Source organism: Rissa tridactyla, chromosome 2, assembly GCF_028500815.1.
Source record: "Rissa tridactyla isolate bRisTri1 chromosome 2, bRisTri1.patW.cur.20221130, whole genome shotgun sequence".
NCBI classification, from domain to species: domain Eukaryota; kingdom Metazoa; phylum Chordata; class Aves; order Charadriiformes; family Laridae; genus Rissa; species Rissa tridactyla.
Window position 1 is genome coordinate 141,910,497 of NC_071467.1, and position 26,458 is coordinate 141,936,954.

The following is a 26,458-nucleotide window of genomic DNA, read 5'->3' on the forward strand; positions in this document are numbered from 1 at the left end:
ACTCTAGCCGATTTATAAACAGTTTCCCTTGAAAATGTCAGTCTTTCCACAGCTTGGGTTTTAATGACCCCTAATAACACATTTGAAGATATTCTGTTCCTTGAATGATATGTTGTAGAATAACGTTCCAGATGTATACATGAGCATGCATATGCATGTCAGTGATTTGACTGAACTGAACTGACCCTGCCGGGTGCCTCTGGAGTCCCAGCCTCACAGAAACACTCTGGGAGGTATCAACACATTGCAGCCAGGTGCCAGCGCCTTTCTGGAAAGCATCATTACATAGCCAAAGCCTCCGTCATTAATGCCTTTTTTCCCCAGTTCAGCTTTTAAAAAGCAAGGAGTAAATTCAATGGGAAAAGTTGCTTGTTTAATCAAGTTAAATTACAAAGGGATATGCTTGTAGTCTTTAGCTAGGAGACAACTAAGTGGTGGTGCAGTGAGAGTTTGTGAGGGCTCAGCCAGCCATCAAAAGCAGGGGAATGAGGAGCTATATACAGTCCACACACACCAAGAGGCAGAGAAGGAGTTAATGCAGCCCCTATAGGAGGGGCAGGAAGCCAACCAGCTGTATGCAATTGCAGCTGCTGCTATAAAAAGGCTTTGCCTTAGAGGATAGGGAGTCACTCTAGAAGGGAAGGAAATTCTTCTTGTGAACTTAGTTCAGTTTTGAAGGGAAGGAAGTGGGTTCCTGATGGCTGAGTCCAGGGTCTCTGAAATCTGGAAGATCTTGCAAGTATCTGGCGGGTAGAGTGAGTTTGCCCATTTGGTCAATGGCTCTGGCTTGCTTTTAGGGTTGTCTAGCCAATGTGTGTCTTAAGCTTTCTTTTATGTTCCTGTTTAGCAGAAAATTGTTGAATACTGTAAAAGATAATACTGTTTCTTATACTGATTTTTATGTCTACCACTGTGCAGACCCTTCTGCAAGGGGAGCTTATTTCCTTATGGGACTGTTCTCATGAGCTCTGTGAATGAGAACTAGGTCTAGGTAGGTCAGGAAGGGGTGTAAGATGCTGACTGGGTAAATTTGTGGTGCCACTCTCCCAGAACAAGGCTGCCCTTGATAGACGGTTCAGCTGTAAAGGGAAGGAAGCATCTTCCTGACAGTCCTTGAGGAAATGACTTAACGCTTAAGGGGAAGAGAGCAGAGGAAAAGAGCTGCTTTATAAGGCCCAATAAATACTCTCATGCATACAGAGATGTTTAAAAAAACAGTGTTTTGACTTGACATTGATTTATTCCACATGTTGCTGTCCTCTTCCTCCTCCCAGCATTTGTATAAATTCTTCTGTGAGGTATAACCTCAGCTGAACATGTCCTAATAGTACAAATAGATATTTTTTTTTTTCACCAATAAAATATATTAGCATGTTATCAGAAACTATAGGTGAGATTCTTCCATCTCTGTTTTTAAGGTAAAGGTATACACGCAGGTCAAGCAAAAAGAACAGCCATAGGTAAACAAAAATCATTTCTAACCCTGATGCCACAGTTCAGTTGCTGGAAGACTGCAGGTATAGCGCATGGCACACAAACCCCTTAGCCATTCTTGGACACCAGCTTTCCTCTGCTGGCTCTACAGGCTGGCTGGCTCCTGCTTTCCTTTGGCTAGTCTGTGGAAAACAGAGAGGGTTTTATTAACCAAGATTGCAGTGCTCGGGAATGGTTTGTAGCTTGCCAAACTAATCACAGCAAAGTGTCGCAAGATTAGATTTGTCCTGGCTGACTAATCCAGACTCCTGTGAGAGAGAAGGAAAAAAGTAGCAGAGAAGGAGTAGGACAAATAAGATCTAAATAGGAACTAGGGCCAGTTGTGCTGCAGGGCACAAAAGAAATAGCGAGTCCAATTCCCGTTTGTATTTGAGATCCTCTGATACCAGTAGAGGAGAGTACAATAGAGTTCAGCACAAATGAGATGCTGATGTTTGCCTCTCAGATTGCTTGGGTTGTAAGTGGTCATGTCAGACACAGCTTTCCCAGAGAAAAATAAAGAAGTCTGAGCTCCTTTCTCTTCCACCACATATGACTGATTAGCAGGTAGTTGTACCTCTAGTGTCACATGAAATGGCCATGGCTGAACCTGCTTGTACCAAGGCTCAGTATAATGGTAAAACCAACTCCAGCCAGTGTGGGTGGGAAGTCCCAATTTTACAGGTATCAAGAATCGCACATGATATGGTGGCCATTATTTAAGAAAACAGAAGTCGGCAGCTGATTGGCAGTTTTGGTTCCTTCCTTTTTCTAGCACAGATCTTCAGATAGGGCCCATTCAAAAGAGGTTTTTGAAGAAGGCTTCTCCGTTTGCTCATGGTTTGTCCACACAGAGCTCTGCTATGCCTAAATGACTCTGTGATGACCCTTGCATGGTACAAGTATGTAACTAAGATGCCATGCATAGGAAGACACTGCTAATCAGTGAAACTGTTACACAACCCACATGAATAGTTTTTATCTGCCCCATATATAAAGTAAAATATGACTTAATATATTTTCTTAATTTTATTGTATTCATTCATTAGCTTAATTCTGGGCATACAAAGAGTTGTTCTAGTTAAACTTATTCCTGTCCAAATGGCAAGAATATGAGGAAAAATAATTTTGTCCTTAATTCACATCCTACTTTCATCCAAATCAACATTCAACTGTGGACACCCTTGAGAAACCTCTGCCTAATTGCACTTAATAAATGAGGTAGGAGAGGAGGCCTAAACTCTCTTAAAAAGGTTTATTTATGTTGTTGGAGGGTTTTTTTATTTATCCAAGCAGGCTATGCTGAGGCATCAGGCTGTCTCTTGCAGACTGCATCTGAAGTTATAGGCTTGGTGAATGATATCAACAAAACAAACATTAGATCAGGCAGATGTTTTAATGGTTTGGTTGACAGAATAGCAGCCAAAAGACCTTCATTTAATCCCCTGTTAGGTCATCATTATTATTTATTTCTTACAACATCATGATTAAAGAGGAGACGCATCATTTGGATTATACAATTCAGTCACTCATTTGAAGAAAGCCAAAAAATGGAATTTTTGATTTCTAATAACTGAGCTAATCTCCCCAGCTGTTGGCATGATAGGCAGTATTCTTTCAACTTCAGCCAAAATTTTCAACGGGGAAATCCTATGAAAGTTCTCTTTCTTCTGAGAGCTTGGTAGGAGCAATGCTCTGCGGACATCTGGATTGCAATCATTAAATCAGAAGGTCACTTACATCTTTACCAAGCTCCTGTATTATTTCAAATTAGTGTGTGGCATCCCCCTCAAAGGTAAACTGGAATATAATATACTGAGTTTGAAATCTATACCCATTTACTTGTTTAATAACCTAAACCAACATTTTAACAATTGCATTCACTCTCACAACATCTCTGTGATTGGTCACAAATAATTATATCCATATTTCAACCTATATTTTGGAACATAGGTGCCTCTTCCAGGCAGTTTTCCATTAAGTTTGTTTTAAGACTATAAAGCCTGACATTTCTCATGGTCCAGGTCACAGTGCACACTTTCATAGGAATCTATAAAATGTATGAATAAGATTGCTTTTAGAAACATATGTTGATTTTCTGAGTTTATAATGGTTAACTTTTTTTTTTTTTAGAAGTATTCTATTAGAAGGAGCTTTGGGTGAATAGCAGGAAGTGCTTCAAATGCTCAGATACTTGAAAGTAAATCAAATAGGTCAGGATATTTGTTAATTAATTTCCCCACCAAAAAGCTGAGAGAGTAACTGTGGAATTCAGGTCTTAGCTCTGCTTTACTGTAACCATACCACATATTGCACGAGCTTTTCCAGACAAAATTTAGAAGCCAAATTTTAAGACTCATGCACTTAGCTAATTCATTCAATGGAGAATTTCCAAGTAAATTTTTAATCTATAAAAAAAAATTTCAATGAATTTCCCTAGAGTATTCATAAAATCTTCTGCAGATCCCAGCTCTGTTGCTAGGTCCTCTATTCTTTTTTCTTTTTCTTTTTTTGGTTTTTCTTTTTGTTTTTTTTTGTTGTTGTTGTTTTTTACAGATGAGTTTTTACAGTTTTCAGGATCCTAGTTTAATACAAAATTGTGTGTGTGTGTAAAAGAGAAGAAAGAGAAAAATAAAGGAAGGAAAGAGAGAGAAAAAGAAAAAAAAAGGAATGTACTGTGACATGGAATTGTTAAGGTATTTGATGAGCCCCACTTTTTTAACAATTTTATTTAATGAGCCCAATTCATCCTTTATCTAGTTCAATTGACATTAGCTAGGAAATTCACAAAGGTTTAAGTTATTATTGAGTGCCATAAAATGACCTTGCTAAAGTTCTTTTACAGACCAGTTTAATGATATTTCCTTGCTGTTCATGCAGCAAACAGAATGTTATCTTTATGTTCACAGTTCTTGGAAGAAGGCAGCTAGCTTCTCATTTGTTCCCACACTTATCTGCAATAAATTAGAGATGCAGCTGATGGCATCTGGGTATCTGTCTGAGTCAATGGTAGATGCCTGAATCTAGAAATTAGACAGTTCTTTCTTTCTTTCTTTCTTTCTTTCTTTCTTTCTTTCTTTCTTTTTCCCTTGCTTCAATTTGGCCCTCCTCTAATAATAGCAAAATTCAGAAAACATTGACAAATATTTTTAAGTTTTTATGAATCACTTAATTTGTAAAAAATCTAAAAATATGTTCTTCATAGCTTTTCCTACCCTAACATATTGTAGATTTGCACAATGTACTCAGTAGCCTGCTGATGAACAAACTGAATCATAAATGGAAATTTCAGAATTGTCATGTGCTGTTTTTCTTGTAAGTGACATTTTACTGATTTTTTGAAAATGGATCACCTGTTTTGCAGTGCTGGGATTTATCTAGCTGCGTGATCTTGGTCAGACAGTCGTGAAAGGAAATGGAGCAAAAAAAACCCCAAACCCAACTAGTGATGGGTAGCATAGATGAACAAAACCTTCATTTAATGGATGCCAGTAGAAAGCTTTATGACAGCCTGTTAGCTTGGGTTAATCTTGTGCGAAATAAATAATTGATTCCCCATCTCTTGATGTAGATAAATAAAGAATAGAAGTTGTAGTGAAAATTACAGTATAGTCAAGCATAAGGTGTTATGTTCAGCACAAGATGAGTGACATTTAGTAGGCTGGTAGTAAGGGTAAAAAGATATGCCTTGTGCTATATCAGAGGTGAAACACAATCCCTGTGCCAATTCAGTCCTTAAAATCTGTAATTTATATGTGTTAAAACGTAGTTTTGTACTAATGGTAACAGAGGACAGTCAGAATATAGGACAGTGGTCTCAATCAGAGCTTGGCTAAAAAATCAGGTTGTTATAACCCTATTTTTACAAGATGTCATAGGACTGATGGTCAAGATATCTACTTACCTCTTATTTAAAAGATACAGCATGTCTCCCTTAGTATTGTCTCAGCATTAACCAAGAAACTAGAGCAACCCCCACTGAAATAACTGTCCTTCAGCACCATCACTCGCAGCCTTACATTCCAGTGTTATCCTAGCTTAACTGGAGACCTAGAACGTGTCAACGGGTATAAGTTAACCAAATTGAGAAGTCAGGCAAAATATTTTATCTGAATATCAGAGCAGAAAATTCTAGAATAGTACTATCACAAAATCACATAGACTAATAGTCTGAGTACATTTCATCCTGGAAGATATTCTGGAGCAACCTAAACAACTTAGATGATATTACTCACTGAAGTGCGTAAGAACGGGAAACATTAAGAAATTATGTTGTGAAAAAGCTGAGATTTTAACAATATAAACAATATACTTCTCAGAGAAGAAGTCATATTTAGAATCTTAAAAGCTGCTGCATTGCTGTTATTTTATTAGTATGCATGTTAAAAAAATTATCTAAAAGGGTTTTGGAACAACATGACTACCCAGCATCCTCACAGTCCTACAGAAACTTCAAAGTTCGAGTAAACATAATATAACTTGACAGGATTTGTGTAGGTTGTAAATCTGTAGATAAAAACAACCTGGGAGATGTAATTTGTGTGGATTTCAAAAAGCTTTGATAAGAAATTAATAAGGAAGTCACATATTCATGGATCATTGGGCAAACGGCTTGTCTGGATTAAAAATTTCTTAAATGATAAAATCACAGTAATAATGAACAGGTGCTCTTCAGAGTGATAAAAAATAGTAAGATATGCCAGTTGCTGCTATGGGCAATGATGTTCTTTGATACGCTTAGAACTCATGCCATGAAAGAGGAAGTAAATTTTAATTTTCAAAAGGTGTTATATTCAAATTAAACACCAACTGAAGGAATAGGAGGTGTAATTGACAATTTTGAAAGCCAATTCAAAATAGGTTTCAAAAGGGTTTGATAAAACCTGAAAAAGGAAATAAAATAATCTTGGTTTTCCAAGCCATTATTTTCATTAGAAAAAGACAAAAATGAGTAAGTATTATGGGGAGTTGAAATTCCGGCTGCAATTTCTCACTGAATTTTTGTACCATGGCTGAAGACGACTGAATAGCAGAGATCAAAAGTTTTTTGGATAAACATGTGAGAAGTTATGCTTTAAAAACATCTTTTGTCTGCTGATAGGCTCTGATTTGTAGAGATTAGAATTGCAATAAAATGTATTTCTGTTTCTTGTCAGCAACTAATGTTAGCAATGGTCATTTGGGTGTTAGGGGTATTAAATGTAATACTGTTTTACCTCATTGTTACAAGTTGTAACAGAACTTGTCTGTTGTCCTAGATACAGAGCAGAAAACTGGCAAAGATCGCTCAGTTCTGGTAAGGTGTCCTTTGTGTACCAACTTACCTTTATGGTCCTCTAGTTCAGAGTGAAAGAATGGATAATAGAGAATAAATGGTCTTAGGTACACGCAAAGCTTATGAAGATGAATTTTATTTTAATTCTAAAGAAAACAAAAAGTTGAAAGGCACCTGACTGAAATATTGAGAATTCTCAGGGATTCCACAGAAACTCACAGCCCATCTGCTGTCCCCCTGTGCAACGATAGACCAAAAAATGAAGAATGCAAAGGTAGTGCGTTTCTGACAAAGAAAAGGAAGTATTTCCTTCAGCAGTGTGCAGTCAGACTGGAATTCGACACTGCAGAATGTAGTTGCAAGACTCTGCAGTTGGATTTTGCAAAAGGATTGTTCGTTAGTTGTTTGTTCATTAACATTTGTAGCTATACAAGCCAACCCTGTGATAAGAGTGTGCAAACTTCCTACCTCAGGGCAGAGGAAATCAAGACTAAACCTCCCTTCATACATAGTGTTCGACAATGACAAGCAATGCCTAGTTGGGAAGAATCTTAAGCTACTAAATTTGGTGATAGTTCGCAAATCTGATACTTTTCTGCCTTTAAACCTGCTCTTGAGGCCAGACCACCTGTGTGAATTGTTGCGATAGCAGTTCTCAGGGTTCCCCAAGCTGGACTCGCTGTGAATCAGACATGAGCCATGGACACAGCCAGCTTAAAGTTCAGTTCTCAGAGCAACACCAAAGAGAAGGGAATGTCTCTGTGAATGGATATTACAGAGTATGGAGGTGGGAGAGGAAGATCTAATAATCATCAAACAGGCAATGTCTGCTTAGTTTGTTATCAGCTGCTTTAACATTCAAAAGCTTCTAAAATCATCATAATATATTTTTCTTCCTTTTCTCTCTTTCAATTGTCTAATCAGCTGTTGTTCCAGATGCTAACTGTTGTCCTCATTCCCATGGCAAAACACATCTCCTCTTTCCAACTTCTAAACCTTCCACCAGTGCCTATGATGCACAAGTGCAGTACCCTTTTTCATCAGCTATCATCTCCCTATTTCCTGTGCTTTGTTTTCTGTTCACATCCTCTTCATTCCCCATGCAAGCTCTCTTCAGGCTATTTTCTTCATAGTCTTAAACATCACCATCAAAGGACTTTTCCCACTTTCTCTGTTCAGCATGCCTCATCTTTGGGCATGAAAATAGTGTATACTTCATGTGGGAAATTACACCTAAGACCTATTTATCTGTAGCACTTCTTACACTCCATCATCTTGTAATGACAGAAAAAGACACGTCACTTGGTTAATAGCCTGGACAGGAAGATGTCCAGGTATCTTTTTGCCTTTTCATCAGTTCTACATCTATAGTCATCAGTTCTATGTCTGTAGACTTACACTTCCTATCATGAATTTAATTGCATTGGTTTTGATACTGTGCCTATTGGCAGTAATTCACGGAGTGTTGCTCGAGGTCAGTATTCACGTATTATATTCTTCTAGCTCCTCCTTATTTCCAGCCTTTAAACCATGTTAAAATGCATGAAAGACATAAAATGTTTTGGATTTTTTTTCATTTAAACAATACTGAGTGTTGAGTGCAGGCCAAAGCATCCATATATTAACCCCTTGCTTTTAGAGATGCCCATACTAAGAATGACAACACCCCCATGCAGAAAAAACAGTTTGTGGTTCAGAAAGGCAGCTGAGAAGAACTGAGTGAAAGTGGATCACACTGGACAGCCCCAGCCACTTCCAAATCTCTGAGGGGTTCCAGGCTAGACGAGTCTCAAAGTATTGATATCCGTTTAGAGCCGCCTTCTGTAATAGCCAAACCAGGGTGCAATTGTTCTGGATAATAATTTACTTCTTTGTGCCTTGTACATTTTAAGCTTTCCATAGCAGGATCTGTGTTAACTTATGGCACTCCATAAATGATTATGTCCCTGATAACATCCGGAGATGTAAACGAACAGAGATTTACTAGGGACCTAGCTGGCAGAACAGAGTAGCTCATGCCCAGATAAAAGTTGTCTCTAGGGTCTGTATTCATTAAATGCCTTATAGCTCACATGAAACTGTAAGTTTGAGGAAGAGATTTTGTGGCAGAGTTGGATGTAAACAAAGCCAATATTGTTAATGGTTTGTGTTCCATGTGATTCTGCAAGTCTGCAAGTCCATAATACCGCAGTCACGCCAAAAAAATGTGAAAATACTACATTGCACGTAAATTCTGCCTGCCTCTAAGTGAAGACACAACAAATAATAGCAGAACGAAGCAAAAAACACCCAACTTTTCTTACTCCTGCTCAGTGGATAACCTTTATTTGTCAAATGAATTTACTATAATGCTATATTCACAGAAATGTCTATGTATTGCTCTGGGACACATTGAGAAATTTGGTTGAGTAACTCAGATACAACCTTACAGAATAAACCCTGCTGTTGAACACAGTTGTACTGGATCATCCGGGAGGTGTCTCCAGCAACAGCAGCGTGCTGTGGGCTGCACCACAACTTTAAGAGAGAATAAAATAATCACAATATTCTCAATTTAAACAACAAAGTCCAGTAAAACATAGCACTGACATGTTTTAGCAAGGTGACTGTTAAGTGACAGGAGCTCTGTCCCTTACACAAACCACAGCAGGCTTCATCTGTAGGAGCAGCTGCTTTCACTAGGTACAGTTTCACAGATTTGTTGTGATCCAGTGGCAAAACCTCAAGACGATATTGGCCATCCAAAGGAATGAGAATCCTTTTGCAGGTTCTGCAGTCATAGGTTAACAAGGCATCGGCGTGAAAATACAGTAAGAATTCATTCACCGCAGTGAGAAAAGATCCAGAATGAATGGTCTCTTGGATCCCCATGAAAATGATGGCAGGAGGATAAGGAGAAGGATCTGTTTAGCATGTGCCATCTTGAGTATTTGTTCCGGGTACTGACAGCAAGGCTAAGAGGTTGGCCAAGTGCACATTCAGCATTAGCAGATCCCAGGGAACTCTGGTACAGAGCCAAAACCAAGCTGTGCCATCTGAAAGACAGAAAAGGTCATGATTTTGACATCTTATAATTTGGCTAGTTTTAAACAGATCTACATAGTTCTCACAAAAAGCATTTTCTTGACTCCAGGACTACTGCTGCCAAATTTCAAAGCCTATTTGAAAACCATGGAGATATGGAAACTTTTCAAACAAAATTAATGATATTTTAATGTGGTTGAAAGCATTCGACATCCTAGAGATAAGGGGAACTACGCATACTGCCCCTATGTTGCCATTCAACTGTTTATAAAACAACACAGCAGAGATCCTTAGAGAGTAAAGTTAGACTTCCTCTTCATAGGCATTGTATATCTTTTTTTTCAGAGCTGCCGTAGTCCAGAAATAAACAATCTATTATTACAGCCCTGTTATATGTTATGATAGACATATTCATGTATAGCTGCATGCAGCAGTGGAAAATACAGGTTGAAGGCGCTGGTAAAAGGATAGATACTTGTACTGTTCAGAGCTCAGGGATGAAACCCATTTAAGTCAAGAACACTTTGCTCTCAGATAGTTAATAGCAAGCAAATCAGGCAATGCAGAGGGAATTTGCAGTGAAAAGGATCCCTTTCAGTCTATATTTCATGGTTCTCTTTAAGGAGGGGTCCCATCTTTTCTTTTATTTTCAAATCAATGTCTTTTATAGCAGTCATTGTGCTCCCTGTCCCCCCCACTGAAACGACAGGATGGGTTTCAGTTTATCCCAGTGGGAGCCCAGCAGCCTGGAAGCCAAGTGGTGGGATATCTTTGTAACTGCTTGGCAATTCCGATCTGGACAAAAGTTCTCCAGCAGGTTAGAAAGATGGATTCAACAACTATGGGACCAAAACAAACTAACAAACATTGGCCAAATTAATCCTTCAGTGTAAGCTATTTATTGTGCTTTAGTGTGATAACACCAAGAATAAATCTGGTACCTGATATCTGGCAGTTCTGTCTTGAAAGAATTTTGACCTGATTTTCAGAGGTACCCACAGCTCCTGATGACTCCTGTGGGAGAGGTAATCACCCAGCACTCCCAAAAACTTGACCACTGATTAACTGTAAATTTTCCCACAGTATAAGATGCCTTTTAAAATGCTTTCTAAGGCACTTTTTGGAATCCTTTAAGATTTATCAAATCTGGAAAGAACTTTTTGGGGGAAAAAACCTTCAAGCTTGGTTGTTTAGCTGCTGTGTTAAATGAAAAAGCGAACAGGAAAACAAAATGGTATATTATTACTTAAGTCTCTAGCTCTCTTTCCGTACACATATCAAGTATTTGAGGGGGGAGAAGGTGCCACACTCAAAACTTCACACTCAAGCAACTGCCTGTTTTCTGTTTTTTATGGCCAGAGAAAAAGTGTATTGGCATGCCCTGAGCCAAATATGCACCCGTGCTCTGCTGTGACTCTGTGCCATTCCTTCGTTGATATGACTAGGTCTTTACTTGTGATTATGTTTGTCAATGAAAATACATTTATTTCTGAATTCAAAGACCAGATTTACATCTTCTAGGCTTTAAGACAGTTTGTTATGGTCTACTTACGCTGCTATGGGAAAAGTCATATTTAAGCTACAGAAATATTTCAGTCCCAATAAAATTGTTATTGACAAACGAGTCACAGAAGCTGAAGAGGGATATTGGTTTATTCATTTACTGGATCTAATCCATTACAACTAAAACATTCATCATATCTAACATGTAGTATATTGTACATTTACTAATAACTAACAGAGTAATTTTGTGCTTTTTAAATTGCTTTTGCCACCACACCTTCAAAATGCTAAACTTTTCTTGAGATACCAATTCAGTTCTCCACTTGGGCAAGAATGGATTTTCTCCAATTTCCTCACTATTTCCTCTTTATTTCTTTGTGCTCTGAAGTCATCATTCAGTTAACAGAAATTAATATGATTCCAGGAACAGTGCTGATTAAAAAACTACTAGTCCAGAGCCAGAAGAGGGAGCCTAGAGAGCAAAACATTGATATTATTTGTTTGCCACCAACTTCAAGGATGGTTTGGGTTTTTTGTTGTGTTGGTTTGGTTTTTTTAATAATTGTTCCACAATAGATCTGCATAGTGGAATAGAAATGGGGATACTAAGAATTTTCCTTCTCAAGTTTCTCTGTTATGAAAAATACCATCAAAGAGTAGAATGCATTGACCTTTGATCATCAGGTTTGTAGAAGACAGTCAGATGCCATAGTGCAAAGCTCAGCCTTTTATTGTGGATCTCAACCACTTCACTCATCATACTCCCACCTTTTTTGTAGATGTTGGCAGGGAATAAAAAGCATTTCTACTCATAATCTTCATTTTCCCCAGTCCCACTTCCAAACTCTTATTACAGTTTGGGGTTTTTTTTCTCTCCCTCATTGTCCTTTTCCTTATTTTGGCCACTTAAAGAAATGAGGAAGGGTCCTCCCTGGTTCCATGTTTGCTCAGCTGTCCCTGCCCTGTGGATCACAGGGATCACTCTTGTAACAAGCACAGTTCCCCTGCCGTCCCCAGCCACAGGTAGCAATTCCCTCAGCTCCTCTGGATTCCAGCAGAGCCACACATGATGCCCTGAAGCTCTGTTTGTGGCTCCAGAGCCACAGACTCAGTATTATTTTGTGTGGTGGGAGCCAGTGTTCCCTCTTAAGAAAGAAGTATCTTTAGCCTAGATGTGAAGGTCACTAAAATCAGTTTTCCCTGTGTCTTGGGACCATTAAGTCATCAATATCAATCAAGTGTGAAGAGGAAGTAGAGGGAGAGAAGCAGCCAATGAAATCCATCCTGAATCCTTGATTCACAGAAGTGAGATGTACTTTGGTAAGTCCTGGCAGGAACCAAGAACAAATTCTTTCTTTTCATTCATTCATTTTTATGAACAAATGCTACAGGTTGCCTAGAGAGGTTGTGGAGTTTCCATCCTTGGAGATATTCAGAAGCCATCTGGACGTGACCCTGGGCAGCTAGCTCTAGATGACCCTGCTTGAGCAGGGGGGTTGGAACAGATGACCTCCAAAGATACTTTCCAACCTCGACTTTTCTGTGATTCTGTGGGTACAATAAGAACCAACTTCAGTTTGTAGACATAATTTACATATAACTGAAATGAAAGGTAATTATTGTTTTTCTCAACTTACATTGGTTTATGGTTTTTACTATCTTGAAAAATGTGTTCAGCTTGCTTTTTGTTTAGTTTTAGCTTCTCTGCTTCTTAGTGTCCTTAGATACCAGATCTCAAAATGCCGCAAGAATGATTCTCTGATGGTATTTCTGACCCAACTGAGAATGTAGAACATCTAGAAATCTCTTATTCTTTACACATTGCAGGGGTATTTCTAGATCAAAGGGACTGAGAAGGAGTCTGGTCCAACTATATAGCAAGACTCACCTGAAAACAGCTTCTTTTCCAAGCTGGTCACAAAATGTGATACCAACTTCCACAGTAATTCAGATGCTCAAAGAAACTGACCTCATGGTTTAGTACAACATTTTTGTGTTTCCTAAGCTGTGTGTTTTAAATTACTACTATACTTTACAATATCATCAAATTTTGCAAAACTGTCTCTCATCACCAACTGTTACCCTGTATGTTTCGATGAAAAAAGCCCAATTGAAGGAACTATTTTTATGAACTTCTGGTTTCTACAGCACTGACAAAAGGCTTGAACTGTGGGTCCCTGTTGTTTAAAGGCTCTACTTTCTTAGATAAAGCCTGTTCCAATCAAAAATATCAACAAACCTAATTGACACAGGTTATTGTAATTCACTCTATTTATGGAAATAGGTACAAATCAAAAGAGGTTCCCTTCTTATATTAAATGGAGCCAACATTTGAGTTGTACTCATTTCAACTCTTATTGCAGTCAGTGGATCTGCCTAAAATGTAGTCAGTACATTTTGCCCATAGAGTGCTAGTATTCAGCTACTGGGCTTGGCACGCTTTGAGGCAAAGTATTTTTTCCTGTTTTCTAACATTAATGTCCCACCCCTGGATAAGGCGAACAAGCTCAAAAAGAACGGAGAGTCCTGGCATCCATTTCAAGAGGTAGTTAGTGGAACTAGGAGCTAAAAGCAAGCCTTTGATAAGAAACAAACCATGCTGATTTAAAAGAATGTTTAATATAATAGTATATTTCCTGTAATTCATAATCCCTACTTCCTTGAGTCTAAAGTATTCCTTTACCTTTTTTAATTCTCATTCTCCCTTCTAGAGTTCATGAAAGAAAATACCTTGTATCATTATTTCCCTTTAATTAAAATCAGAAACAGCCCAGAACTGCGAGATGGCTGAAAGGCCGAGGGGACAAAACACTATGGAAGGCTTTGGGCACAGGATCCCAGAGGCTACTCTGAATAACCTAATTTTAGGCATTAAAAAAAATTTACTTGGTTTTTAGAGTTACGATCATGCATCATTTTTTCAAGCTGTGTATTGTCAGCTCTGAAAGATTTTCAGACTGAAGCCATTAGTAATATTTTGTTTGCACTGGGGTAATGAGAAGTCTCCTCAATTTTTTTCGTCTTTAAAAATTTCCCATGGTCCAACTTACGCTTAAAACTCCCAAGCAGTCTTATTACTGATACCTCAGGTAGGGGGGGCTTAGGGTCCAGCATGTGATGATGAAGTTCCAAAGCCAAACTGCTCAGGCTGGTTTCCTGTTTTAAATCCTACAGTTTATCCACCCCCAAAAAAGGGCTAGTTGCTTTTCACTCCCACCCCACCCTGCTCCGACTTGGCAGGCACAGAGCATTCGTGGTGTTTTTTGGTTAGGCGCAGTTCCCTTAAGGAAAGGCGCACTCCCCTACACCAAAGAGGGCATTCATCTCACCTACATTTGGTGATCTAAAAGTTCGGTGTTAAGTTTAGAAAGAGATAGATACTCATAGCATGAGTCATCTTGCCTTAAATGATAGTTAAGAGCAGTAGTATGAATAATTCTCTGGAAGCACCCAGCCTTTAGTAACTATGGAGGGAAACTAGCTAGTTTGTTTAGAGTAGCTGCCTAAATTTTAGATAGCTAGAATTCGGGAAGATGGACCTTTCCATAGTATTTGACTACTGCATGTCTTTCAGAATAGCTACATAAGCAGACAGTTCCCATCAGACAACAATCTCCAACTATAGGTATAACATTTTGAAGGTGCCTCTGCGTGATGAAAATGGTCTTTGCTAGCGTGGCAGGGAATGACCAGCTTTTGAGCGTGAAGCTGGCATGTTTGTGGAACCATGGCAAATTCCTTATTAACTTGTGTATCTGCGGTGCTAGAATACACCTTAGAGAACTATTCTTACTCCTTTACATATTAAAATGTTTATTTATTTCATAATAATACTTATTTATATTGCAATTTCAATCCAGGTACCTTAAAACACAAATGGGGAAACGGAGGTTAAGGAAGATAAGTTCGCATTTTTCCTTCATTTCAGTTATTTTTATGCACTTCCAAAGCCTATTTCAGTTACTTAGGACTGATGAATATTTCTGAGGCAACAAGAAAGGCCTAGCCTTTGACTTTGGTGGACTTCAACAGACCTGTTTACCTCGTGGGAGCCTGCCTATCCAGATCCATTTTTTTCTCGTATGTTTACCCATGGATTCAGCTTTTGCAGTTACAGGCTTTTAAATGCTATGATACAGATCTCCAGTGATATTGTTTCCAATTGGAAGACAGATATTAACTTGCTCAACTTCTATATTCCAAATGCCTGAACTGGTATGGATATACTGCAGGAGTCTTTTTTAGGTTTCTTTTGCTGCCAAGTAAAATGCTGAATTCACAGCAACCTTGTTCATTTCCTTTAAAATTATAATTTTACAGATTCATTGCAATGGGCATCACATGAACTCCATCTTTTTCAAGAACAATGTATGTTTTCCTTTCTGCTGAAGGTTTGAACAATTAAATAAAAGTCAGTTTCCAAATACCTGAAGCCGAGTGCATGGGAAGACAAAGGCGCTTCACATCAGTAGTTTTTGTTATCTTTTAGTACCATGATGGGCATTCAGAATAACCACTTTGTAGTTTCATTTCAAGTTTGTACATTGGTTATTACCCTGCAGCAAAAGGCAGTTGTGTGCTTAATCTGATGTGTGTGGCACTGACAGCTTACTTTGCTGAGTCAAATTTCTTGTGCAGCTGATAAGCGATAACCACAGTTACTGGTTTCATTCCTATGTTTTTTCTGTGCTTAATCATTAAGAGTTGATATAACATTACTGAACAATGAGTCTGTTGCAGCGCTCTTAAATTTGTTATTTTGAATGATGAGCACCAAAAATGTCATTGATGGATAATAAGTGAAATTAGTCCATAATCTTTACCCTCAGATCTCTTTCTTTTGGTGCATGAATAAGTCCCCAGCCCATTATGGAGATATAAAATGTGACTTTGGAAGCAGGAGCCTCAAGTTAGACATCTAAATAATAGACCTGTTTTTTAAAATCTTTAGAGTCCTTGAAAGCCTCTGAGTTCCCAGCAGCTCCCCTGGAAGCTCATGCAAGCTGCTGGATGGACTTTTGAAAACCAGGCATCCCATTTGCATGCTTTTTTCCCCTTGAACTTTAAATAGTTTTTTTTAGAGGAGCTGTCACATCCGATACAAAAAGCTGTCGCTTTTGATGCATCCCAGTGTCTGTAGATTTCCAGCTAGCTCTGTGCCTTCTTCCCTTGTTATGGTGGTTCCTACTTAAAAAAAGACAAACATTTTAAACATCATAACTATAAATGCAAATTGCCCTATTAATTAACTGTTGGTTCCATCCTAAAAGGCACTAAGCCTCTTTTGGAGGTGCAAGAGCCTTGAACTTTCTTTGCCTTCAATGAACGGGAGTTCAGCTCCTCCTTGCAGTCTGAGACTCCCCTGAGCACAATTTTGTGGCAGGCTGAACCCAAACTCTTCAAGAATGACTCCTTTTACTCTAGTGCATCAATGCTGGGCCCTGTATAAAGTGAAAGAGTCTTTGACATACACAAGTACCCTTTCCCTTTCCCTCCATCACTCAGAAAGTGGCTTTACTTGTCATTGTACTGTAGTTTCTAATACTTAGGGATAGTTTGTGTTTGAGGGATAAGGCCATGCTCCATGTCCTGGAAAGCATGTGTATATGCTAGAGAAAGGCTAAAACAGTAGCAAGAGATCACTAAGACAATGAGGAAGGAGAGCATGGCTATATCAATAAATACTTTTATTCAAGAAGCTTAGTATACAGCAAAATGGCAAAGGTGGGGCATGGGGGGAGGCAAGGGGAGAAAGGGTGCAGCCTTGTGTTTGTGTCCTTGCTGCCTGCTTTGCCTGTTCCAGAAGATGGGGACAACTGCTGGGAGGAAGGGAGTGTGATGGCACTGCTGTTAGCCATGCTGGGCAAGCTGGCCCCCAAGCACCACAGGTCTCTGGTGCTTCTGTCTTTCCCTCCCCTTCCCTCCCGCATTGGCAGCTGGATCCAGCTCAGCTCTGCAGAGTCCTGTCCTAGCTCGTCCTTTAGCCCTGCCGCTCCCTTTCCTGTCACAGAAACTGCCTGCTCGTGGATCAAGGTGGCAAAACCCATTTTTTCTTCCATCGTCTCTGCCTTGCACTAGTCTTTTTGTCTCCATTTTCCTATCCATAAATTTCACTCAGTGTCTTTACTGAGTTTAGCAGCTTTGCGGGGCTTCACCATGTTTTTATAGAGTACGTTGAGGTTAGGTATGAATGATCATTGTCTGGCCCTCAAAACCCACTGCATCTCTACCTAAACCCCCAAATCTAATAGTTTTCACGTGTTTCCTAGTTTTCCCTAATTCAGAACTCTGTCTCAATTTTTTTATTAATAACAGTGCAGAGGAACATTGATCTTCTACTGCTCTCTCAACTGAAGTATGGCCAAGAGAAGAGGTCAGGGGATGCATTCTTTGGTGATGCAAAGCATGGTAAGAAAAACATCTGTCATGGGATACCAACCTTTTACGCTGTTTTTAGAACAGCAAAGGCAAGTATTCACATTTTCTTAAAGAGACTGAAGCTGAGAGAAGGAACCTTGATAGAATCAATATTTTCTGTGGTGCCATATGACATTTTGTTTTCCTTTAGGCATGGTTTCAAGAGAAAAGGCAGTCCTATGCACCGTGTTTGTATTTTAGCTCCTGCATGCTCATGCAATAAAAAAGTGAAAATTGCAATAAGATTCTTATCTTGCAACAAAATCCTTTGAATAATTAGTCTCTGATAAACAGTAGTTTAAGTATGGGAAAGTACTCTAACTATATAATGAATGTAAGAACACCTTTAGTTTTTAACTGCAACAATTTGGTTTTCTCTGAATGGCAGGTGTTACAGCAAAGTTGTTACTCATAACCGTTAAGAGCTTTCAAGGACTGTGGAAACAATATGTAAACGTATACTTGGAAAGAAACCAGTCTAACTTTTGCCTTCAGAGAGACTTATGAGAAGCCTATTGTTCTTCATAGATTTTTAAAATTGCTGTCTTAATGACTTTTGTACTACATTACTATTGGACGTTTCTGGAAATATCTGTATCCCCAGATGCAGAAACCTGAATTACTGAATTTGGTGTACTGAATTTAGGCAGTAGGAGAGTGGGAGTTTTCAGGACTGTGATTATAAATCTGGACATCCAAATTCCTTGCAAGTTACATTTTGATGCATTAGTCTTTCCTGGAATTGAGCCATATATAAGAATAAACTAAAACATTCAGTCATAGAATTAGTATGGAGGGTTCGCTTCTGAACTGTGCCAAACGGTTGATGTTTTCTGTTGTGACATAAAAACAGATCAGGGAAGTTTAATCAGTGAAGCAGGGACACTTAGAAAGATTTCAATAAGAGCTGCTCTTACGCCAATAATGGACAGGCTGGATGAAGCCTCCTTTATTGCTTTCTGTTCTTGCTTCTGCTTTGGTTTTTCCCTTAATACTTAGAAAATACATGCAGTAAATTTTGATATGTCAAAGCTTTTACGAAATAAAAAAAATAATAAAATAGCTATGTTAGTTGGGTGTTAGAAATTTCGGAAGTACATCTAAGCTGATCTGCAGTGAAGAACTCCAGTAAGTCACTGGGTTCTGTCTCTCCGTCCTGGTGGGAAGGTGCCGCAGGTCCTGTCCAGCCCAGAAACCTGGGCTTACTTTCTGTGGAAAGTGGGGCATAGAGAACAGTGAAAGGAGGAGGAAGAGGGAGTTGTACACACCCTGGTCTTGCCCTGACATGGAGTACTGCAGCACTCCCAGGTCTCTCAGCTTAGAAGGAGCCCAAGCATTCGGTACAATTTTGTTCATAACTTTGTCATTTATTAAATCTGGTTTCAATATATTTACATTATCACAAAATATGCAATTATACAGTTTAACCCTCAGGTAATTATTTTACCTTTTAATGTCATCTCTTTTTAATACCTGTTGAGGTTTTGTCAGCGATGTTAGATCTTGTTCAGGGCAAAATATTTGAGCTGTGTGTGTACACGCATATGCGCCTATGTACACCCACGCTTGAAAGGTGATGCAATTTCCCATTAAAGTTTGGGATATTCTTAGCTAGGAAGAGATAAATAATGGTTTTACTTCACTGCCGTAAATAATGACAGTACTCCCTTGTGTAGGACCCTTCACAGTCTTCACCCTGTAAAACAGGGATAAGGGAATCACGTTAGCAATGGCTGGGCTGGTGCACACATTGTTTCTTATTTGCTCAGCTTTAGGTACTAATAACAGAGGCAAGGCTAGGAACTTGAACTTTGGGGTTTTAATCCCCAGTTCTAGACATCAGACAATTTACTTTATCATGAAAAAGTAATAGTAGAGCAGGGAACCAATAGTACTATGCTTAAGTTCTTCTCCTAGGCATACGTTATTAACCACTGTCAGAGACAGCACTACAGAGATATTTGTTCTGAGCCAGTGTAGCTGTTCTTTTTTTTCTATATTTTTTTTTAAATGGCTGTAGCCATTATCTGGTACCTGAAATCCCATGTTTACCTCCTCTGCTTGGTACAGAAATTAGAAATGTGACATCCTGACATCAATGTTGCCTTTTAATAACTACTGCACATTGCTTGCAGCAGGCATGAAAACAAAAAATTAGTTTTCTAAAGCATCTTAAGGAGAGTATCTCTTGATGAAGGCCAGACTGCATACTCAGAACTGACCATCCTATAATGGTGGTCGTACAAGTAGGGAATATTGGCAGGCATCCATTGTACATAATCTACTGCATAATTATGTTTGATAGAAGCTTTCTGGTATGTGTGGATACTAAACAGCTCATGTATTTATGAATCTGGAATGTTCCTAAAATGAGTTAGTGCATGCTCAGCATTAGTTTCCCAAGTCTTTTTCATACTGTAGTATTACATTACATCTACTAAACAGATTAAACTGTATTGCAGCTTTAGGGGTTACATTATTCCTGTGGACAAGCAAGGGCATTTATGCAAGTAACATTGGTTGATTTTAATAAAAGTTATGCGTATAAATCCGTACGCAATGAGATCACATTATACTCTACAGAATACTGGCAGAAGTGCTTTTATCCTGAAAACACACCTGCCCACTATTTGCAAGGTCTAATTTTCCTTTGAAACAGCGGACAGCCACATTTTATAGCCACTGTTATCTACATGACTTCAGCACTCATTGTATTTTGTGCCTGCTATAGAAATATTGAGGTCTACACAAATGTGCAGTATAATAAAATCAATAGCAGTGACAATTTGGATTCAATAGCACTGCATTTCTGAGCCTATGTCATGGGCAACATTAAAGAATTGTTTACCAGAAGCCATCAATCCCTACCCTGCGGCACTAGGATGAGATGAAGAATCCACAACAGCCTCCATACCACTTACAAAGGCAAATATTCCTTCAACATTATGCAGGTAGAACTTCATAGAGATAAGAATAACATAGTCAATTTTGTAGGCAGTGTAATATATATATATGTATAAAATGTATAAATATATGTCTTTATCTAATAAAGTTTCTAATTTAAAGTGCATGAATATTTTACATGATGTGATAGGTAAGTATATTGACATCGCTTACCAACGTTATGCTTGTCATTTATGACAAGTTTACACATAAATGGCATCACTGGATGCCAAATACTGGTAATCTATACTGGCTGGTATAATTTGTTGTCATTCCTAACCAGTTTTGGTTGCTCTAAAGTTTTGCCTTCCTTCTTATCCCAACTTTCTAACCCATGGAATTGTGTAAGGCACATCAAGTTTTCCCTTTTCCAAATTGTTGCTATGTATTTACCAGCTGACTGGGAAGAAACAGAGGCGGGTGCACTGATGTGACACTGTAGGCGGAGTGATCACTATTAAACACTTGCCACTAGATGTTAGAGAGCAGTTAGCTACAGGGTTTCCGTGTTCCCAGTGCTTTTCCAGAGTATATAAAATGACTTTGTTATCCCAAATGTTATGCATTCTGTGACAGCTGTTGTTGATGCTTATATACTATTACTGTCTTTGTGCTGGGGAATGGTACGTAATCAGAAATGCATACAGCTAGATGGAGATGGGAGATGATCTCAGAATGACCTAGTCCATCCCAGTTCTCTGGAGCAGGATTAGATCATTCCCAAAAGATGTTTGCCTCTTGTGGTTGCCTGACCCTGTGCTAGAATGCTGGCACTTAACTATATGCTTGTCTTTAGAAAGCGTTTTTTAGTGCCTGACATAGATCTGTGCTGTAAATTAAGCCAATTGTTTCTTGATATAGATCAATAAACAGCACAGATCTGATAGAACCGTACAAATCAATTGATGATACAATGTAACCCTCAGTTATTGCTAAACAATAAAACACAACTTCCTATTGCAGCTGCTGAATGGCAGCCACTCCTTATCCCCTCCATCACTTGACTGATATGCCACGATGCTTCTTTGGTGCTTTACGGCAGCAGTTTCTTACCAGCTCCCAGCAGTTTTACACCATCCATCTTTTCTGCAGTCAAATGCTACATAACTTCAACTTAATTTTCATTACATTTATTTTTACTGACTGACACCAGAAATTATATGTGGTCCTATTTCTATTTGATTTATTGGCTAAATGTGCATTAACTTACAGTGATACATTACTTTGGGTACGTTCCTATCTCATACACCAGTTTTTCTAGCACGTATGACAAATATTACTGCATTTTTCATTAAGTAGGAACAAACATATAATTCCTCTCCAAAATGTGAGTATACAGGTGGCGTGCTGGGGTTCTGGGTGAACAGCCAATTTCCAGATCAAATTTACTTAATTCCCAAGTGCAGCAGAAAAAAAGGCTTACTGGCCACCCACTGGATAAATGTCGTGTGGGCTCTGGGATAAGGTAGGTTCTTTCTGCAAGGAAACCCACAACTGGAACATGTTTGAGAACTTGGTCCATGCATTATCTACATTCAAAGTCTGCTCCCTTTCTGTGAAACACTAACAGAAGAAAAATTTATAAAATCTTGTATTAGTCACTGTTACCAACAGATAAGACTATGTTTACTCTGGGCCAGATCAACTGAGTAAAGTCCTATTTTCTGTGGCCAACTTTCCTGATCACAGCTACACTGTAAAATAAGTCATATTGTGAGTCATTTTTTAAGACCTGAATCACACAAAAAGTTGGGGATTATGGTGTACAAATCAAACAGGATTTTCTTTGAAAGCTTCCACAGACAACATCAGTTTTCACAGCTAAGGATTTGTCTCTGCTTCTCTCCTACACTGAATGGAAAACAGAGATTAAGAATAAGCGTTCTACGAGGTATGAAGAGAAAGATACGGCCATGCACTGAATGTGCATGCACAGATGTAAATACACTTACCTGAAGCAGATGTAAAAGGCACTGAAACAAATAAAGAGAGCAGAAAGGAAGAGGGAAGAATCTTACCCATGCAAAATACTGCTATAAAGAGGTGTAAAATATAATGCCAATGAGCAATGACAGCAAATCAGGGAAAACACTTGGAAAAAAAATAGAACACAGGTCCCTTCTCTCCTGTATCCCTCAATCATTGGGTATTGCCAACTTCAGGGTGGCCGATATTTCTGCCCTTACGAGCCCCATTCCAAAAAAAAATCTTAATCTTGAGGCCAAAACAGATATCCCTTGGCTCAGCACTCTGAGCTGAAAGGAATGGTGTCAGCAAGAGACCACAGATGGGAGATGGCACCAGCTCCTCGGGAGTCCCACCTCATGCCGCATGCCACGGGGTCCCGGGATGAGCTGGCAGTGCCCGTCTCAGCAGACCCCGCTGGCTTGCTTCCCCACTGTCACTCCTGTTAGAGATTTGGATTACCTAGCAGCTTCCACAGCGGCACAGCCTGGCTGCCAGTCCTGTGGCATAAAACATGCCACCAGGACCCCACCACCTTAGACACCATCTGCAGCATGCATGCCACCATTTATCTACCCCTGTGCTAGAGCATAGGATCAGGGCTCCATAAATCTCCATCTTCTTGCTCTATTTTTTCTCTACTGATCTGCAGGGCGATTTTTCGCAAATCTTTCCCCTTCTCTATCCGTCCATTTCCCTGGCTCTGACTGCAAGCAATTAGGTGCAAAGACTACTTTTCTGTATGATGCTGCGTAGCGTGGAGTGCGAGAGGGGACCAAGTTCCTCCCAAAGCTTTGAGGGAACTATGCAAATACAGACAGCGAGCTTTTTTCTTGACAGGTATACATTTTGCCCTTGATCTTCCATCGTGTAATAACCCCCAAAGTCAGCTTTTTGAGGAAAGCCAATGAAGTTTGCTGGCTCTTGCCTTATGAGCTGGATGAGAAAATATGGCTGGTGGGTTCACTCAGGTGCATTCCTTGGAGTATTCAGAGACTGCTGGAGCAAACAGGCGTGCGTTAGTTGTAGGCAAGCTCTTCACATGGCACGTTTCTTGGCCACTCCTGCGACTGGTAATTACTAAAGCATACACAAACAAATATAGGGAAATATGTGTGTGCTTAAATGCCTAACATTATGTTATGGTTCTTTGTACTAAGAAACAATAGCCCCACAGTATAGTTCATTACTGTGAAAATGGAAAGATACAATTTGTAAAACATAAAATTATCTGCTATAAACAAAGGCTCCGATTGAAAGAAAAATAAACTGAACAATCATACTGTAATTGGCTTAGATACCTTAATCACTGCCAATTATGCAGTGGCTGCATACATTTTACATGGATTAGACAGTATTTTCTCTCACGTGAATTAGTTAAAACGTTATGTCGAAGTTAATGAATTATTTTTTTGTAAATATGATTTAATTTTTTTTGTGTTCTTGTCCAGCTATCTAAGAAGGTACATATGGAAAATATTTTTTCATCTTGGAAAAAATTCTTAGTGTTCAGTTATATCACATTTCTCATTATGTCTATGTTTCATTAAAAGGAGCTTTGAAATATTTAGTATGTATTTACAGTCCGCTTTCACACACATATAACACAGCTAATGATAGGTGAAAATAATTATTTCCCAAGTTTGGTATGAGATGTGATATCTGAAATATGTTTTCAGGAATAATTTTCTAGGCAGTATAAATACTGATTGCTTTGTTTATAAAACCTCTTCTGGCTTGCTAAAGGTAACTTCTAAAAAACAGTAATTTATGCTACCATTTTAAAACAAATTCTGCCTACTGCAGTTCTAAATACTCATAAGCACAATAGTTGACTGATGTCTCTCTATTTCAACAATAGTTGGTCTCTCATCAGCTCAGGTTTTTTCTTGAGGATAAAAGCCCAGGAAAATTGGTTAAAAATCATATTAACTGAGACTGAAGATGCAGGTTAACAAACAAACATAATACCATAACACCATAATCAAAGCAAACTGTTTTTTAGAAGCTTTATGAAAACCTGTACTTCGAAAAGGCAGTTCTGTGCTGTTTTGGAGAACACTTCTTGCAAGATCAAACTGTGAATCCCCAGCAGAACCTCAGCTGTTCCTGAAACACAGATATACTACACAAAGCAAAACAATACGCTCTGTCTCATCCTTTCTGAAATTCTTAGTCTATTCATCACACTTCTTGGTATTGCCCACCACTACCAGTTTATTTTAATCAACCGCTTTATACTCATTCTGGTAATTGCTTGTTATCCATTTCCACACCACTGGCTTATTCATTATTTCCAGCAAAACATTACAGACCTCATTTTATGAAAATGATTTCTATACAGCATGTAACATAATTTCTTTTTGGTTTTAATGGAGTTTGATTGCAATTTAATTCCAATTCAAGTAATACAATAGAATTTTCCTTATTAAATGTGTTTCAGTAAAAGTTGTTTCTCTTTTTCGCTGTGATTTTAAAAAATACTAGAATTAAAAATACTGGAATTGAAAAATATTGAAAAGCAAATTTTCACAAAGAAAAAGCTGATGGAAAATCAGAAAACAGTGATGTAGAAAGAAATTTCTTTTCTTCCTCTTTGAATACACATTCCCAAATGGGTGTTTTTCCAGAACAAAAAATACTTTAGAATTCCGTGAGTTTAGAATTAACAACAAATGGTATTCAAATTCCTTTCGTAACAATATTTAATAAGCTTCTCAAAACATTAATTTCTCAAAATAGCTGTAAATTTCTAAAAATTAAGATTATTTCAATTATAAAAGAAATAAAGGATTTATTAATTTCTCTATGGGGAAACCTCTGCTGTTGATAGAAAATAATGTATACTTACCTATTCTAAATCAGAAACATTAAAAGTAAAGTGTTGCTTTTGTGAAAACAAAAGATCAAATATTTTTAAAGGTTGTTACAAAAAGAGAGAAAACCTTTATTTAAAGTGTATTTTCGATGATTTATAACTATTCTAAAATGGATATTATTTGAAACATCTTTTTGACTTTGAACTTCAAGACAACTGTAGTAGATTTTATATTTTCAAGTGATTCCAACAATTCAGGTAAGTAATTTTAGCCTCTACAACCAATTATTTGTAATATCATCCATTTTAGCTGATGTTTGTATTTAATCATGTTTGGAAAATTCTTCCTGAAAACACTTAACTTTTATATAAAAGAAAATTGAGAAAATTTGTTTAGGTCATTTTAGAGGTTTGTATAACTTCTTTGAACTCTGTACTTTGGGAGACAAAGTAGTTTGATTACCTGATCTTCAGGTGGAGAGAAAGAAAAAAAATAGTCACATCATTTTTTTAAAAAAGTCCCTGAAAAAAAATCTGAGGATCATATAAAGCCACACTAATTATGTGTCACTTTTAAATTCAGTCAGTTTGGTAGCATGAGCATTGTAATCTCCCATGGCAACGCCTACTGACATCACCACAGAAAGACAGAGAAGAACAGAACCATTACTTATCTTCCCCTCAAAATACTGGGAGAATATGGGATGAAGGGATGACTTTGCGTTGAACAGTGTTTATTAAGAGAGTGATAAATCAGAACATTTGAGCACAGGGGTAAGTATCAGGGGACTGCAGAAATCTCCCTTCCATGTTCATCCTGAACATGAAGCTGCACGTTTACCTGGCCAAAGGACCCGCTGCCCCTCAGTCCCTTCTGGGGAACAGAGCCTGACTGGAGTTTAAAGGTCTTCAGGGGGAGACAGCAACCAAGGCGTCACTTCACCTTCCCCAAAAGTGAAGCTGTTCTGCATGCAAAGTGAGACAGCTAATGCCCTGGAACCTGAGGAGGGTTTTGTGTACCAAGCTTGTTAAAGCTGCCT